Below are 16,551 nucleotides of genomic sequence, written 5' to 3'. Positions count from 1 at the left end.
TTTGTTCTCTCGTCTCTTCCTACTCTTACTGCACCTTCAGATATAGTCAGTGCTGTGGAAGTTGCTCAGAGAAAAGAATACATTATTAATTACTTTGTCTTTTAAAAAAACTATTAAAAGATAATCAAATCATAGACGGCTGTTTCTCCCATTATCCAGCTAATGTGGTCTAACAGCGCCCCCAAGATAGAAATGCATTGCTTCATCATCGAACATCAAGAGGAACCAGGAAATTAGAAAGTGAAAGTGGAGCCTATGACTTCTCACTCCTGCAGCAGTGCTGTTAGCGATGTATGAGTCCTGCAGCCGGAGGAAGGACAGCGATGCCCAACGCTGAAAAATTAAACTTGCATGAAGTCCAGCAACCAGCAAAAGGAGCTACATTCATAACTGGCTGGAATAATCTGCCACCAAACATCTTTAGGTGTCTGTGTCGGGTGTAATTTTACCTTCACGGTTAACTGCCTGCTTTCTCACCGGTCCTCTTAACCTGTCCTATTATAGTGCTGAAAATAATTTTCTAGCTAAAAAATTACAAACTGTGCTTGTTATTGTTGGAGGGTAGTACATTTGAATTATCAGAGTTTTGTCTAACAGAGCGCCCCTATGGCTTTGGGGATGAGAAACCAACTACAAACCATGTGATCCGTCTGAGGGGATGTCATCTCTCCAATGCCACTATCTAATAAAGCCAAAGCAGTCAGTAAATATCCAGAAACCAACACATACAGTATGTTACAGTGCAAATATGACTGTTAAGCAATTAGAGGGCAGAAGAATTGTACTGAAAGCGAGAAGGAAAAGGATGCTTGATTCACTTTCAGCAGTCTGTCTGCCTTGTTTGTCTCTATCAGCAGAATCTTGTCAGGACTGATGGATCATTACGATTGCCTAATCTATCAGAGTGGTTATTCCTCAGGAGTTTTAACGAAGTTTCTCAGCTTAACTGAGTTTGTTTGGGACAAACTTTATAATAAACCAATGCATCAAAAGTGATTTTTAGTGCCAAGATGCCTTGGGCCCTCAAGAGACTACATCCTGATTTATTGTGACTTGTTTGCTTTGTGAGAAGTTAAGTGATTCCAGAAGTCTTTCTTTATTTGTAGCCTCAGAAATTGAGTGTCCACTCCACTTTAAGCTTGTTTCTTTTCGTTCTGAAACTCAAGGTCCTACTTGCACACATCTTATAATTCCTCATTTTAAGTCAGTCCTTCTGTTTGTGGCTGTTATCGCTGCAGCTTTGACTTCCCCTTCCATTGTGCTTCCTCTTTGACGCCTCCACACGAAGCCTCTGCTGTCCCAAGTGCACTGACTGTGGCATTGGCTCCAGGGATCTGAGTGGATTAGCATTACGACCTCTTGTGTGTCTTTGATTCCTCTTTTCCTCTGCTCGCATGTCCTTCCTCCTCACAGCTCATCGATCTCTTTCCCTGTGTTCTCCCTTTCCTTCCCATCGCCTGTTCTCCATTCCTCTCCACATCCTTCGTTTCTCTGCCCTGTGCTCTTTCTATTCCCTCGCGTCCTCTCTTCACCCCTCTTGAAAGTTTCTCTCTGCTGGCATAACACTCAGGGACCAGTGGTGCTTTCACAAAATCCCATAAAAACATAATTTCCCCGTAAAAAGGAAGGAACAATTTCCATTGCTGAAGCAGCCACGGGGAGGATTTGAAAACGCAGGAACACCAGGCTAATAACAGTCAGAAGACATTTTGTCACGTTCAAGAGAAAGCTGAAAAATCCTAAATCATTGCAAGAAACTTGAGGTTGATGGGGCACAGGGGAGGAGGGGGGAATCAGTGTTATTACAGGGCTGGTTGAAGAGATGCAATTTGCACCAACAGGCAAAATATGACTCTCTGATAAAAAACACCAGTGTTAAGCCAAGCCACGTACTGTAGTTACACTCTGTTTAATGGAAAGCGGAAAAAACTCAGCTGCCGGCGTTCTTGAAAGTTTCAATGAAAGAAACTATTGAACTGAGTCAATATCACTTCCAGAGCTGCTCTCCAATCATCATTTAATTCACTTTTTCAATTTGTTTTTTTTTTCTTTTTTGTTGTTGTTGTTACTCACATGGACCGAAATGCACATTCCTCTCAGAAGCTTTGCGGTCCATCTGAAGCTGTGGGTTTGCTCTTGGTGTTCCATATCTATTGTTCCAATAAAATAAGATAACTCTGAAAGATGTCAAACAACATCAGGACCAACTGAACCACACGTCCATACACGTGGACATGCACCGTAGGCATTTTCATGTGGTTGCCTAGCTACCGAATGTCCCTTTCAGTAACGGAAGCAATGAACAAGGCATTATCTTTGCTGGTTACTTTATGAAGCGGTAAGCCTCCTGGAGCTCTTTAGAAAGCTTTTTCTTCGGCATGACAGCTAACCATAAGCATACAGCTTATGACTCAAAACAGCAAAACATTAGATGCATACAGACAGATTAATTTTGACATAAGATGCATGCATGGTTCCTCTTTTTATATCAGGTTGGGTATAAATGTAAGAGCTCAAAACAAATGTAATATTCTAATTATTTTAATTGTGGGAAAAACCAGGAGAATTTGGAGGTGTTATCAGTCCCTACAAAAAAAAAAAGTTGTAAAAAATAAATTGTACTAATAAAAGGTCGACTGCAGCAAAATATGGGGGGAGTTAGCAGGCCATTTAACATGCTGCTTTTTTTAATTTCATTTTTTATTAACGGGGGCCAAAGCACAACTCTTTTAATGCTCTGGGTATGGCCAAAGCTCCTGTGGTCCTGTGCCGTGCAGCTCGATGTTGTAAAAACCTTAAGAGTAACGTAACATTAAATTGAATTTTGTCTGGGTTGAAATAATGATGCCCTTTTCGTATTTCAAGGTCCAATATTTCAAACACTAATTCCCAACTAGACACTATAATACCTGTAATTGTAACCCTTAGTGGTATTATGCCATCTCGCAGCTCGGGCAAGCTCCACAAACCAAATGGGTAGTTTAAGGTGTTATATTAGAGGTAGTTCAGTTTGGGTGCTATAACTCCGAGAATGGTTATTTTGATATGTTTGATTGGAGTGATGTTGGACAACGCCTAAAATGATGAGACGAGGTTTGATATTGATCGGGCTTGGTGATTGTGATACTGACAGGCTTTCTTCCAGTCCGGCGATTTTATTTTTATTTTTTTAGTTAAAAATTTGAGAGATCTGTAGAAATGCAAGATGATTAAAACTGCAGGGATTGGTTGAAATTGTGTTAATCACAAGATCACAAGATTGCTAATTCTGGAGGAAATTGAGTATCAGAATAGAATTTGTAAACATTCAGCTTATAGAGATTTATTTTTTTTAAAACATTAAATTTGTGCTTCAAAAATGATTAACAACATAAAATATGGTTGTATAATTAATTAGGTTTTTCTATGTTGACAGGGTGAAGATATGTTTACACACTTAACCTTTAATTATAGACGACATTTTTTCATCCAAAATAGGTTTTTGTACAGGACCTCGTGAGGGAAATAAGGGCAAAAGAAAACACATTTAATTTATGGTGTTCACATCTACACACAGCCCACAGGCAGTATTAATGGACTGGATTGTTATCAGCACCCTGAACACAGTTAATTCGTATAGGAAGTGAAGGGAAATCAGTGGACTGTAACATGTTTCTTTACTCAACATTCAGAGAAATGACAGTCGCTTGGGTCAGCTCACAGGATGTGTAGTAAGCATGATGGCTATGTGCTGGGTGAGGACGTTGTTTTTCTATCTGCCTTCGCGTTTTTCTTTTTTCTCGCAGCATCAGTAAGAAGTTCAGACACAGGCGGGAGACGGTGGAAGAGGCAGAGATGTCGGTGACAGCTTTGCGATGCCAACAGCTCCTGTGGCGTAAACATGCCACTGCGTCAGCATGGCGGACGAGCAACGTGATGACTCGTACTGCCCGGGGGGCAGGGCCTCGTCAGGCACTGTAGTAAAGACTAGTGAGATGATCTGAGTCAGCAGTGTGACGTCACATTGACATCACAGCGAGACAGGTTTAAACTCCAACTCCTCAACTTTTAAACCATCAAAATACACATATTTAATAATAAATGTCTCAAAATTTGCAAAAGATTTCATTTAGTTTATAATATAACTTTTAAGAAATGATTTGCAGGGTGATGGCGTATTTCTCAGTCCATTATCTCAATTACTATTTCTTATTATTATAACCAAAAAAGTAGAGTTGATGTAAGATAGAACCAACCCAGATGCTTGAAGATCCCGTGAGTGTTTTCAAACATTAGTTTTCCAGCACCCAAATGCAGAAAATCCAGTGGCCAGCGAGAGCTAGAAAGAAAACAAAGATTCACAGCTTACAACACTTTTAAATTAATATATTTCAGTTATGCATGTCTTGATGTTAGAATACAGTCATTGAAATGCCACATCTTTTGTCCTGCTAATCATCAAGTACTCGTTTTCTTCCCCGAGCACTCTTACACAACCACGTTGCCTAGAAATTACATATTGTATTCCCAATTACATCGCTACTAGATACCAGCTCGCATCCTGGGTACTGTTTGCGGTTAAGCTTAGGCAACATCACGGACCTTTGATGTATAAAACCAAGACCACAATCTTTCCCTAACCCCATCGAAGTGCTATGAGTACCTTAACGCAACTATAATACATTTTAATGATGCTGTAAAGGTTTTTTTCTTGGAAAAAAAATCTTGAAACAGGGTTCTCTGCACATCTTTCAGCAGCATGCAGCTGAATCAGGTGCTTCTCAGTTCGAAATCAGCAAACTACCAAAGGGGAACAAGGGGACTGGAACACAGTGATTGATTTCCAGCCTTGAAATGTGCAAGCAGACTAACATTTCAACACGTCTGTACAGAGGCATTCGTCAAACACATAGTCCAGTACCAGAACAGGTAAAGTTGGATTATATAGTACCACACCCAATGCACTATCATCACTTTAGAAATAAAAGAACACATATATTTTAAAGATATAAAGATAGCACTGCATCCATCAGGTTATATAAATACCACAACAGATTCAGCTTTTTTTAAGATTTAGGACAAAAGGCTCCGCTGTGTTAAGAGTGTGAAACCAAGAAGTCTCTCTGAAGCGCAGTGAGTTTATAATGTCATCACCTCTAGCAGAGGGTGAAATTCTTTCCTATTCCCCCGGAGCTTTAATTACGCCGCAGAGTTGCGGTTAGCCTCTGCATAATGTCAAGCAGTAGCATAATCTGTGTTTTGTGTTCAGATGTGAATCTTCAAAGCTCTTTTTAGTTTGTGCAACATGAGCCAGACAACCGCCCTGAAAGGCTTCAGAACAGTGTGCTCCCCTTCTTTCTCCGCTCAGAACGTTTTCCTGATGTGCTCAGATTACATTATAATTAATGCATATTACTGAAGACAGTGATGCCTCAAATGATGTTTGCAAATCTGTTGTTCTTCACTGCAAAACTCGTGTTTTCATTGCATACATCTGGATCTAGATGTCACGTGTACACCAGTATCTGACCTGACAATGACAAAAAAGTCATTTTTGAGGTATATCCAGGTATTATTGATGCTGTTTTAGAGATTTAAAAGTTGGTGATGACTCATCCTGCACTCACTCTTACTAAATTTGCATCCAACGAGACACTTTTTCCTTTAGGATGCCACCAGAGTGATTCTGAGGCTACATGTATCTCTAGTTTTGTAACAAAAGCACAACTTTCTGACATTATTCACTGATTTTTGTGGATCTGGATTTTACACAGAACATATTTGCTGGGTTTTCTCTCCGATGTCCTCCGGCTGCTCAGCTTCAACTCTCTGTGATTTATAGAGTTTCCTGATTGGCACCTAGTTTTGCTTTCACGTCTTGCTTAAGTAGATAACTAGCTAATTAACTGCTGCTAACTGAATCTGCCAAGGCCAAACAGAACCGGTCTTAGCTGCCTGTCAAGACTGGGTCTCTGAGCCGGCGGGAATGACGTACTACTGAGGTGATTTATAGACTAGATTGCTAAGTAGCAAACCTGTTGTTTGGTCCTGGGTCTAACCATGTTCAGCAGAAGGTAGACGCAAGAAACTAGATATTACCCGCAGTGCATAGCGGTGAAGGGGTGTGTCATAAATACATATAATTATGTAGTAGCACATTAGTTTTCATGCAGCTAGAAAGCAGCAGCTGGACCAGATTCCTTTCTCCCAGCTTTTCGTGTTGTTTGCCGAGATGCTTTCTGCTCACGTTAATTGTGCTTACTGTCACCTTTCGTGCACCTGCATCTAAGACACTTTGCTATCTGCTGTACCTGTAGGCAGCAACAGGATATATTTTTGTATCCAGTCTTTAAATGTGTTGCCTGCAAACACTGTTCAGCACGACTGCAAATTGAAATAAAAGTGCTTTACTGCAAGTGCCTTTTCAAAAGATGTAGAAAATAAGAAAGATCTGAGAAGAATAGAGATTATTTTTCTTCCCATCCCCCCAAGGTATGGCAGTTAGCTCCAGAAGACAGCATATTTAACATTATTGTTCATAAGGCCTCACACAAAGGCTTTAGAAATGATTGAGTGTCGAGTAATCAATATTTTAAAGCAATAAACATTTTCACTTTTCTGAATGCACCTCTTTAGAAGTTCAGCAGCCGTTAATTTTCAACTCAAGCCGCCCTGGGGATCAACTGTCAGAGCAGCACTTTTCCACAGCGTTCTATATCAATGAATGCCAACAGGTGAAATTGCATTTTGAGAAATATTACAGTAACACAACACACATCTAGCTGGCAAAAGAGGAGACTTTTACAGCGTTGCAGGTAATGATTTCCTTGACAGAGAGATTTGAACAGAGCCACAGGAGGAAACGCTCTTGTTGCCCGGAAATCATAACACATTATGTTTTCAACCAGTTCTTTACAATAGACACACACACACACACGTTTATTACAACACATCATCATACCTCCACGACTGAATACGCTGATTGCTAATGACTCCCAAAATAGATGATAGATGACCGTTGGAGCGTAACAGCCACAGGCATACCGGACGTTTGTTCTCATGTGGTCAGTGTTGTGATGTTGTTAGAGATGGGTTAGTTTTAGACAAGACTTCCTCTTTTCTATCCATTTTTTCCCCATCTTTTCCAGGATCGGGACAAAGCAGCAACTTCTGTGACTGTCAAGTGCCAAAAACTGCAGTTCCTCAAACAGCCACTTGAGGCTGGCTACAAAACAAGTCAATCTCCATAAGCCCCTATATTAAAATGTCCAACTTCACAGCAGAAATAAACATTTTTACAGCCCAGTTTTGGCCTCTATAGCTAATTTCCCCATTCACGACAACAGTGCTGAGTCTGAATTTCTATGTGTCTCACTTGTTAATATTATATTAAGATTTTTAGTTATGTGTAACTAACAGCATGGTCACGTTGAAGTAGGATGCTCAGCTCCACCGACATCTTTGCCGATTTCTATGACTGGGGCGTGTACCAGCAGGTTAAAAAAGGTTTTCCAGACATCCAAGTAAAGGTTGAAGCCTAACAATAAAAAAAATATGAGTCGTAATAAGCTGTCTGCACAAATGACCTAGACTTCTGTTTTTCTGGTGAGGAAAGGCTGAAGCTCTTGCTGACCACCTCATACCTCCCATTCTCTGTATACTGTATACACAGAGGTGACAGTTAGCAGTCCTAGGCACAACATGAAATGAAATAATTGTCTGCCCAATGTCTTCCATGCTGTCACTAATCTCACCACACTTAAGTACTTCCCGCTCTTACAATTAATGGCGTTGGGTTTCCAACAGTAGCCATTTGGACATACAAAAGCAGAGCCTTTCTTAATTAGTATCATTAGTGACACCTGTGTTTACTCTACTATTGCATGTCCACATGGCTGCTGTGAAAAAAGTCCATTATACATTTACCTATTCTTCCTTCACCACAGTAACTTCCAGCCTTCCGTTTTAATCTGCATCACTGGTAGAGACTTGCTCATTCAGCCACTGTGACTCTCACTTAAGTGACCACACACTGCTCTAAGCTCTGCCATCACAATACTGTGGCTTGTTTTTTTTAGATTTTTTTTTTTTTGTGGCCTTTTCAAGATTTCTAGTACAGTATAGAGATAGCTGAAGAGTGACAGGGAGAGAGAGATGGGGAATGACATGCGGGAAAGAGCCACAGGTCAGATTCGAACCCTGGGCTGCCGTGGCAAGGACTGAGCCTTCGTACATCGGGCGGTTGCTCTACCAACTGAGCTGAACGACATCCGTGGCTGTGACTTTTTTAAATAAATAAATAAATATATATAGCAGATAAAGTTGACTAAGCACCTTCCCAGACACCACTGTGACATTTCATTTGCTTTGCTGAGTTTAACTGGTAGATGTCTCATGGCCAAATTCGATCGGACACGGATGCAACATGTTCCGTGTGCACTGCGGCTGCAATTAGTGCCATATTAGTCAATGTCAAAGTGAGTTCAGCAAAATGCTCTGCATCCGAAATGCTCCCGGTGGGGTTTGAAGTCGCGTGGAGAAAAGACAGTCGTGACGTGACAGAGACGTGCTTGGCTTGAGGAGGAAAAGGTTAAAAAATAGCCAGACATTCAGTAAACAAGACTGAGAAACGAGAGGTTTTGTCTTCCTCAAAAGGCCCAAAAGCTCATAAGTCAGTCCAGCATGTCAGGAGGTTCCCTGCTTTTACAGCCGGCACAACTGTCGATGTTGACAAATGGTTTTGATTTCTCAGTCCCATAAAATCTATTACTGAGACTGGGAAAAAAAAGCCCTCAGTTATAGATTCAAACAGTGAGTATACACCATCACTGCAGCAGCAGCAGATACTCAAACATACTGGAGGGATAATCAACAGCTCCATCATCTTTGTCTCAACACTCAATACTGTATAAACACTGTTGAAAGGAGCTTCATGAACTAAACATAAACAAATAGTCTAGAAATTATTCAAATTATGGTTGAGGAAATAGTCAACAAACAGTAATCGTCCCCCAGTGTTAGAACACATTAGCGCACATATAGCAGCTATAGTAAGACAGTTTATGTACAGCGCCGGAAAAGGACATCAGAGAGATAACCAGAAAACAAAAACTTATTTTTCTTTTCTCCAAAAACCACCAGCTCCAAGTGCTTGATTTGAAGAGTTACATAGTGCAAGAACAGAGTGGGAATGACAAAGACACCAATCACCAATCCAATGTATGCCAAAAAGCCACACAAGTTACTTCTGGTCAAATAGTTATTTCATCTCTCTCTTTGGTTCGGCATCATGGTGTGACTTGTAGTCTGCATTGTTTGGCCTTTAGAAATGGGCTTTTAGAGAAAACCAAAGAATCTCAGGATCCTGATAAAGTCACTTTGACCTGGCATTGCTTTCTGTAGAGGCAACAACAACCCGAATAGTTCCTGGGAAATGATGCTATTATACTATTTATTATTAGAGTAACACACGTCCAGCTGGTTCATATAATGACAAATATCCTGGTATGCATCCATGTAGCATTAAAATGATTTCTGGTAGATAACTTATAAAATGTTACCTTAAAGGTCCAGTGTGTACGATTTGGGGAGATCTATTTACAGAATATGGCAGAAATGGAAGTATGTTTGTGTATAATCACCTGAAAATTTAAATCAATGTGTTTTTGTTACTTTTAGATTTGCAACATCACTGTTAGATGGCACTAGGGTCCTCTTCCACAGAGTCCTGGACAACAGACAAACACAGACACTAACTCTCATGAGGGCCTGTTGCGGCCTCCATAGTATCTCCTACATGCTGAGGGAGACGGTGAGGTGAGGGGTGTTCAGGTAGTTGCAATTTGCAACATCACTGTTAGATAGCACTAAATCCTACACACTGAACCTTTAATATGTAAAAATCCATATGTCAAAAAATTATTAGTTCACTGTAGAAAAGACATTTTCCACTTGGTCACCTGGTAAAGCTAATTAGACTGACTGGTTTCATGAATGTAGTCCAGTACTGAAACTCCACAGTAATGTCTCTGTCTCTGATATTTTTCTACCTTCATTTGATAATCGCTCATAACAAAAGTTGCTTTGTTTGAACTCTGTGTTATATTGTATGTATTCCACCTTATTATCAAGTTTTGATGCAGCTTACAGAACAATATCCAGGTTTTATTCTTTGTCTTGGTTCCTACACATGCACTCGTGTTTGTTTTTATTATTAGAATACGGTTAAATACGACTGACAACATCGCAGGCAGATGGTAAAGTTGTCTGTGTGCTGTGTTCTACATGCTTATATTGTTTTCTGTTGAGCTGCTGGTTGTGGAGTGCAGTGCAGTGCTTTAAGTCTGATACCTGATTAGATGTGAGGGGATCACCTAGCCGCTCTGATCACGTGACGTGCCACAGGAGAAAAATGTGTAGAGACAGACAGTGTGCAAACGGCAAAGTGAAGGAAAAATGGTACTCTGTTGAATCTCGGCTGCTCATTAATTGATGGAGCATCATGTTGCTGCCAGCGTTGGAGCTCTTGCTCTGTTCGGATCGATTACATGTTCACACCGGGACTTTGTTGTTTGCTTTTTTCTTTTTAATTAAGTTTTAACCACATTGGATTCCATAGGCTTTTCGCAGGCTCGTTTCAGATTGGGTCTAAAATCCAAAGGAGACCTTTACATGAAAGTGATATGGACCCTTTACAATTGGCTTTTTATTTTTGTTCTACAGCCAAACCACAAACTGTCAATATGGCAACACATGAACCTTGATTTTTCTTGGATTCCTGGATTTCCTGGATTATGATGCAAAGAACTAAGCTGTGCATAAGCTGAGTACAGCAGTTTTTGAGTGAAAGCCATCGGTTTCATTAGAGCTGTCTGGATTTTCAGTCTCAACTTTCTGTGCATTAAAAACAAAAGAAACTGAGGTGCAGAACATTTTGGTGCCTTTAATCTAATTGGGAGTGTTAGGTACCTCGGTATGAGTAGGAAATAAAAGGAAGGAGGAGATTGAAAAGAATGACTCCTACTGTGATTAACAAAGCCTCTGAGCACTTTTCTGCGTGTGAATCCATTTCCCCAGTGTTCCCATCAGTGTGAAATAACTGGAGCCATGATTCATTACACCAGGCAGTATGTCCAATTGTAAAGGATTCACACTTCACTGTTTTTGTTGGATCAGAGAAATTGACCCCAGGATCAATGCCGATTCTTTTCTTCTTCCTTCTTTTGAATGTAGCAGAACTCTCATGGTCTCTTTTGTACTTGACTATTTTCCTCTCTTTTATTCTGTGTTTGCCTTGTCTTTTGAGAGCTGTTATTGCAGTATAAAGCAATGCAACAGGATTTGTAGAATGTATTTTAATAAGAGGGTACTTCTAAACCCTTTACATGAAACGAGACAACAACAGCAACAACAGATAAAAGGACATGAACTGCGCAAAACCAGATGAATGGAGAAAATAATAGTAGGAGAAGTGAAACAATAACAGCAGGTCCGAATAAATAAAGGTCTGAATAAATTAACAAAAAACACAGGTGCACTGCATGGTACAATTAACTAGTTAACGTGTTTGAAAACCCAGTTATTTCAAAATTTTGTATCACGATGGCAACGGGAAATTAATTTGAAAGATGGTTCTTTGTTGGGACACGGGTGGCAGCAGCTTCAGTAATAGAAACTGCACAACACATTGATGTTTCAATAGGAACAGTGACTGAAGTGACAATAGTGTTTAGCGCTATGGGAAAGACATCAGTAATTAAGGTCAGACGTTAGAGCAATAAGTATGAAAAAACAGAAGAGCAACTCTTCCTCAGGTGACTGAGAATGTCAGTGCAGGATGTGATCAGACTGTCAACAGGAACAGTCTGTCGACAATTACGCAGAGACGATATCATATTAGGGCTGCAGTGCATAAAGGCCTCATTACAAAGATGAATGCACATTCGAGAGTTCATTCGACACTGGTCCACAAAGGTGTGGAAAGCAGTGATGTGGTCAGATGAGTCATCCTTCAACATATTCTTGTCAAGTGGGCATAAAGCGAATAACTGTAGGGGGAATTTTACTGGTACGGTTTGGGTCCACTGCAAAGAATACAAAGTTGTCCTGACCTTTATCCTATGATGAAACACGTCTATCCTGATGGGATCCCATCTGCAGGATAATAATTCTCCCATCCAGAGGGAATGAGGAGTCACTGAATGGTTTCATGAGTATGACAAGAAGTAGTTCATTCCTCCAGTAGAGTACCAGAGACTCGCAGAATCAATGCCAAGAAGCATTGAAGCTGTTTTGGTCGGAAATGGTGGCCCAACACCTTACTGAGACACTTTTATGCCAATTTTTCCTTCAGTTTGTCACCTGTCTATAGCATATATTCATGTGCTTTCAGGGATGGAGGAAGGATGACTATGATTAAGAGCATCATCAACTGAAATACAAACAGCAAGTCTTTTATAAAGATCCAACTGGAGTTATTTTGGGTGTTCCTCCTTTATTCAGCATCAGCAACAATTTTAGAAAATGTGTTATGGTAAAAAAATGTAATTTTCCATTTGAAAAGGGCATATTTGCGACCAACTCAAGCCACCAATGGTATGGACCTCCCACACCATTCCTGCTAAAGGCTTTTAAATATATTTCCTCACTATTTCCACCTTAAATGGCACAAGGATAATCAATATGAGAGTCACATCTGGACACAAAAATCGGTCTTTAACTTCTATCTCACCTTTGGCTTCTCAAAATGCCAAGACAGTCTTGCAATTATATTGTCTATTTAGACATTAATTTTCCTGGCATATTGCATTTTATTTCAAAGTGAGGAGAAATAATTAGTTAGTTACTCGTACAGTCTGCCAAACCTTTAAGTATTTCTTTATTAATTTTTTGCCAAATTAATGGGCCAAAAACTGGGTTTGTTTTTCCACCAAAACAATAACCGCCACGTGTGTAAATCCACTCTGACAAATTACACACACAGCCTTTTCTTTACCAACAGGTTGAATGGAATAGAGTAACATATCAAAGGCGGTCTTTCGAAACTTTGGCATATTGACAGCTTCCCAGCAGGTAGAAAGTTCTACTCAATAAACCATCTTAGCCCCAGAACAGAAATCTATTTGGCTCAAGCTTCACCAACCTTTCAGATCCATCAGCCAAAGGCAAGAACAAAAACAAAAAGAGGCGAGAGGAAAGATGCCAAGGAGGCATGAAAATACAACTTGCATCTGACAGGACCAGTAAAGCAAAAGAGGAAAAATGGATCTGGGTATAGAGAATTTGGCTGGAGTTCGCCACCTTCAAGCGTTCTTATTATTCTTCCTAATATTACTCAGCAGATACAGAAGAACAGTAAAGAATTTCAAAAAGTCACCAAGCCAACAAATATTCCACATTTTCTGTTTCCTGAATGAATTCAAATAAACAAAAACGTGAACATTTTTCTCACATATAACCAGTTCCTTAAAATAGCCACTTCCTCTGCTGGGCATATGCGTCCCGTATGGAATACACTTGAGTTTCCAGGTTCGAAAGGGGGGATGTGGTGCACAAAGGTGACAGAGAGGAGGACACCTGCTACAGGACCATATGGGCCAACCTGGTTGTGATGAGATAGGAGGTGACAGCCAGTGAGATCCCTGGAGATCCACCTGAACTAGGGTCGAGCTATAGCTGTGGAGCCATATGTGGGCAGGAGGAAAGTCCTCAGAGCCATCTGATGCTGCATACATATATTCACATGTTGAGGTTTTGACTTAAACACAGGAAATATGGTTGTAAAAAAAAAACTGTAATCTTGATCTCATTTACACCCGTGGACCACCCAGCTTCACAAAGAACGTCAATGACACAACGGATGATGATGATATCAGGCTTTACACATTTCATAGTCTATCTGTGAACTTGCAGTGCTATCTTTATGAGCACTGGACCCACTGCTTCAAAAGACTGAAGGTTAGGACTTTCAGGGTTTTAGGTTAGGCTAGGGTCAGTTACCTGGATGAGGCTAAAGACAGTGAGGGCCTTTCCTTACACATTAACAGTGATGCATTAAGCAGCAATCTCCATGGACGTGCCAAAAACTGCAGCTCCCCCAAACATCCACTTGAGGCTGGCTACAGAACAAGTCAATCTCCATAAGCCCCCATGTTAAAATGCCAAACTTCACAGCAAAAATATGTGGAAAAATGCTTACAGCCTGGTGCAAAGAACATTTTGGTATCTATAGCTAATTTCTTCATTCGTGACAAGGGTGAATATTTATGTAACTCACCTGTTTGAATTATATTAAGGCTTCACGACAGCTTTTTAGAAAACTTTCACAGGTAATGTCACAGGTATACGTCCATTCTTTATACTTGCTATGTGTTGCACTAGTTTTGTGTGCACAGACAAATTTAGACATGTTTACTAGTTTGCCTTCTCTCTTTCCTTCTCACCCTTCCCTATGACTTATTTCTGTTCATTTTGGTCACATGTCCTCTTTGCTCTTCTCTCCTCTGCCCTGCAGGTTACCTCATAGTATTTTTCTCCTACTACTGTTGGTGGATTTGTCCAGATTCAACCAAATATCCAACATGTTTGAAATTAAATTTACATGCTTCTGACTGCAGCTATGTTTTTTTTTTTAGTTGATAGTTGTAATCATTGAACAAATTACCTTTGTCCAAGACGTTTAACTAATTGTCGCTGTTACTGTTAATCAACACCTTCCAAGTAATCTGAATCCAGAATGTTCAGTGGCCATGGTATATAAGTTACAGTAATCACATCTGCAACACACTCACAGAGTTAAACACTGTTGTTGGACTATTTTTAAGCCAATTCCTGGCAGACCGGGGGTGGTGACAGGCCAATATCATGGCTGGCTGAGAAGACGACCTCAGTAACAGAAGATAAGCAGCCAACGAGAGCAGAGGAGAAAGGCCTTGTTATAGCAGTGGAGGGAGAAACATAAAAATAGTCTATGCCAGCACAGAAAGAACCAGCCAGCCAACAGACAAGTGGGTCCGAGAGTGCTACAGGCGTCACGCCAGACAGACACAAGCCAGGTGAACGCAAGTGACAAGCTTTGCAGGTTATTAACTTAGCTGCTCAGCTGCAGCAAATCAAACAGCATGTAAACGTACCTGCAAATCACTTTGATTTGTTTACATGCTGGTGTGGTCCTTAATCTTCAGTACCATTAACACAATGTCGGCCCATGACAAGTAAGTAAGTTTACTTTGACAACAGGGCTGAACTCAGTAACAACAATTTCTTGCCCCCAGTCATAAACACAATGCTGACATATTATCAACATAAAATTGATAATATGGTTATATTAACAGCAGCCTATTTGTTTTATATCAGATTAGCTCTGTTTTGGTCTCCACCAGCTCCTTAGCACGACAATTTCCCCACTAGTTGCTAACTTTGACTGCCATTTGATGATGGACAAGTAGCAAATGCAATTACACTGTGTTATGAGAGTCATGGTGATGCCTTAGAGGAACGTTTTAACTATTGGTTATTCAAAGAACTGTGTGTAAATGGTATTTGTGTTTCAGTTCATTCAAGGTACTATATATAAGCATTTGAATGAATATATATCATTTTAAATTCAACAATGGAAACATTACAGTAAAGTTCTTTCTTTCTTTCTTTCTTTCTTTCTTTCTTTCTTTCTTTCTGACAACATATTGACATCCAGTAATTGTCATTATTTAAACTTAAAAAGAAAAGAAGATTATATACCTGTGTGTGAATCAGGTCTCCCGTAGAAACTATCTAAAGCTTATTGAGGAAGCCTGTGTACATGCAGAACAAAACAATACAATACATACAAAACAAGACAATACAAGACAATACACTACATAAAACATTAACAGACATTAGATGACAGGCAAAATGGTCCTCATACATACTAACAGTAGCTTTATCAGAGGTTGAAGCTCTCTATATAAGACTTAATCCGTTTAGTTTTCAGCTTTTTCTTGAAGGTGGAGATGGATTTCACCATTTTTAAACTCTCATCAAGCTCCAGATCTGCGGTCCCGTGCATGCAAGAGACAAGCTGGTACTTTTTAGTCTTCTTTTTTCCCCAGTGATTAGATGTTTATCTGTTTATTTGTTACCTCATATAAAATATTTCCACATTAATAATTACTCTCTCTAAAAAGTAGTTGAAGAATTTTACCCTTTACAATTAGAAATGACACCCCAACAACAATGTCCACACATGGCCACAAGGTATTCAGTGTGTTAGGCATATAGTTGAAGCCGTATATACTTCAGGGTCACAAAAAAAAGGCTGTTCTGTTCAAAAGGTGTTTAAACTGTCCCAATTTTGGCTTTCATCAAAACTAGGTCACATAGTTGCAAAGGATGGCTTAAAGAACCAGTTATCAGTATTCTAAAAAAAAACTATTATTAAAAACATAAAAAGGTTCTTCAAAGGACCAAAAGTGCTGAAAATGTGACTTCTTTTCACATTCAGTTACCCAGAAACTGCTCCAGAACTCTCCTGCACAGATAAAGTTTATAATATTGTATGGTTTTGATAACATTATAGCAGCTTATGTCGGATCT

This window comes from Larimichthys crocea, chromosome III (assembly GCF_000972845.2).
Source record: "Larimichthys crocea isolate SSNF chromosome III, L_crocea_2.0, whole genome shotgun sequence".
In the NCBI taxonomy this organism is placed as follows: Eukaryota; Metazoa; Chordata; class Actinopteri; family Sciaenidae; genus Larimichthys; species Larimichthys crocea.
The sequence above is the reverse complement of the archived record's forward strand: the minus strand, read 5'-3'. Positions refer to the sequence as shown.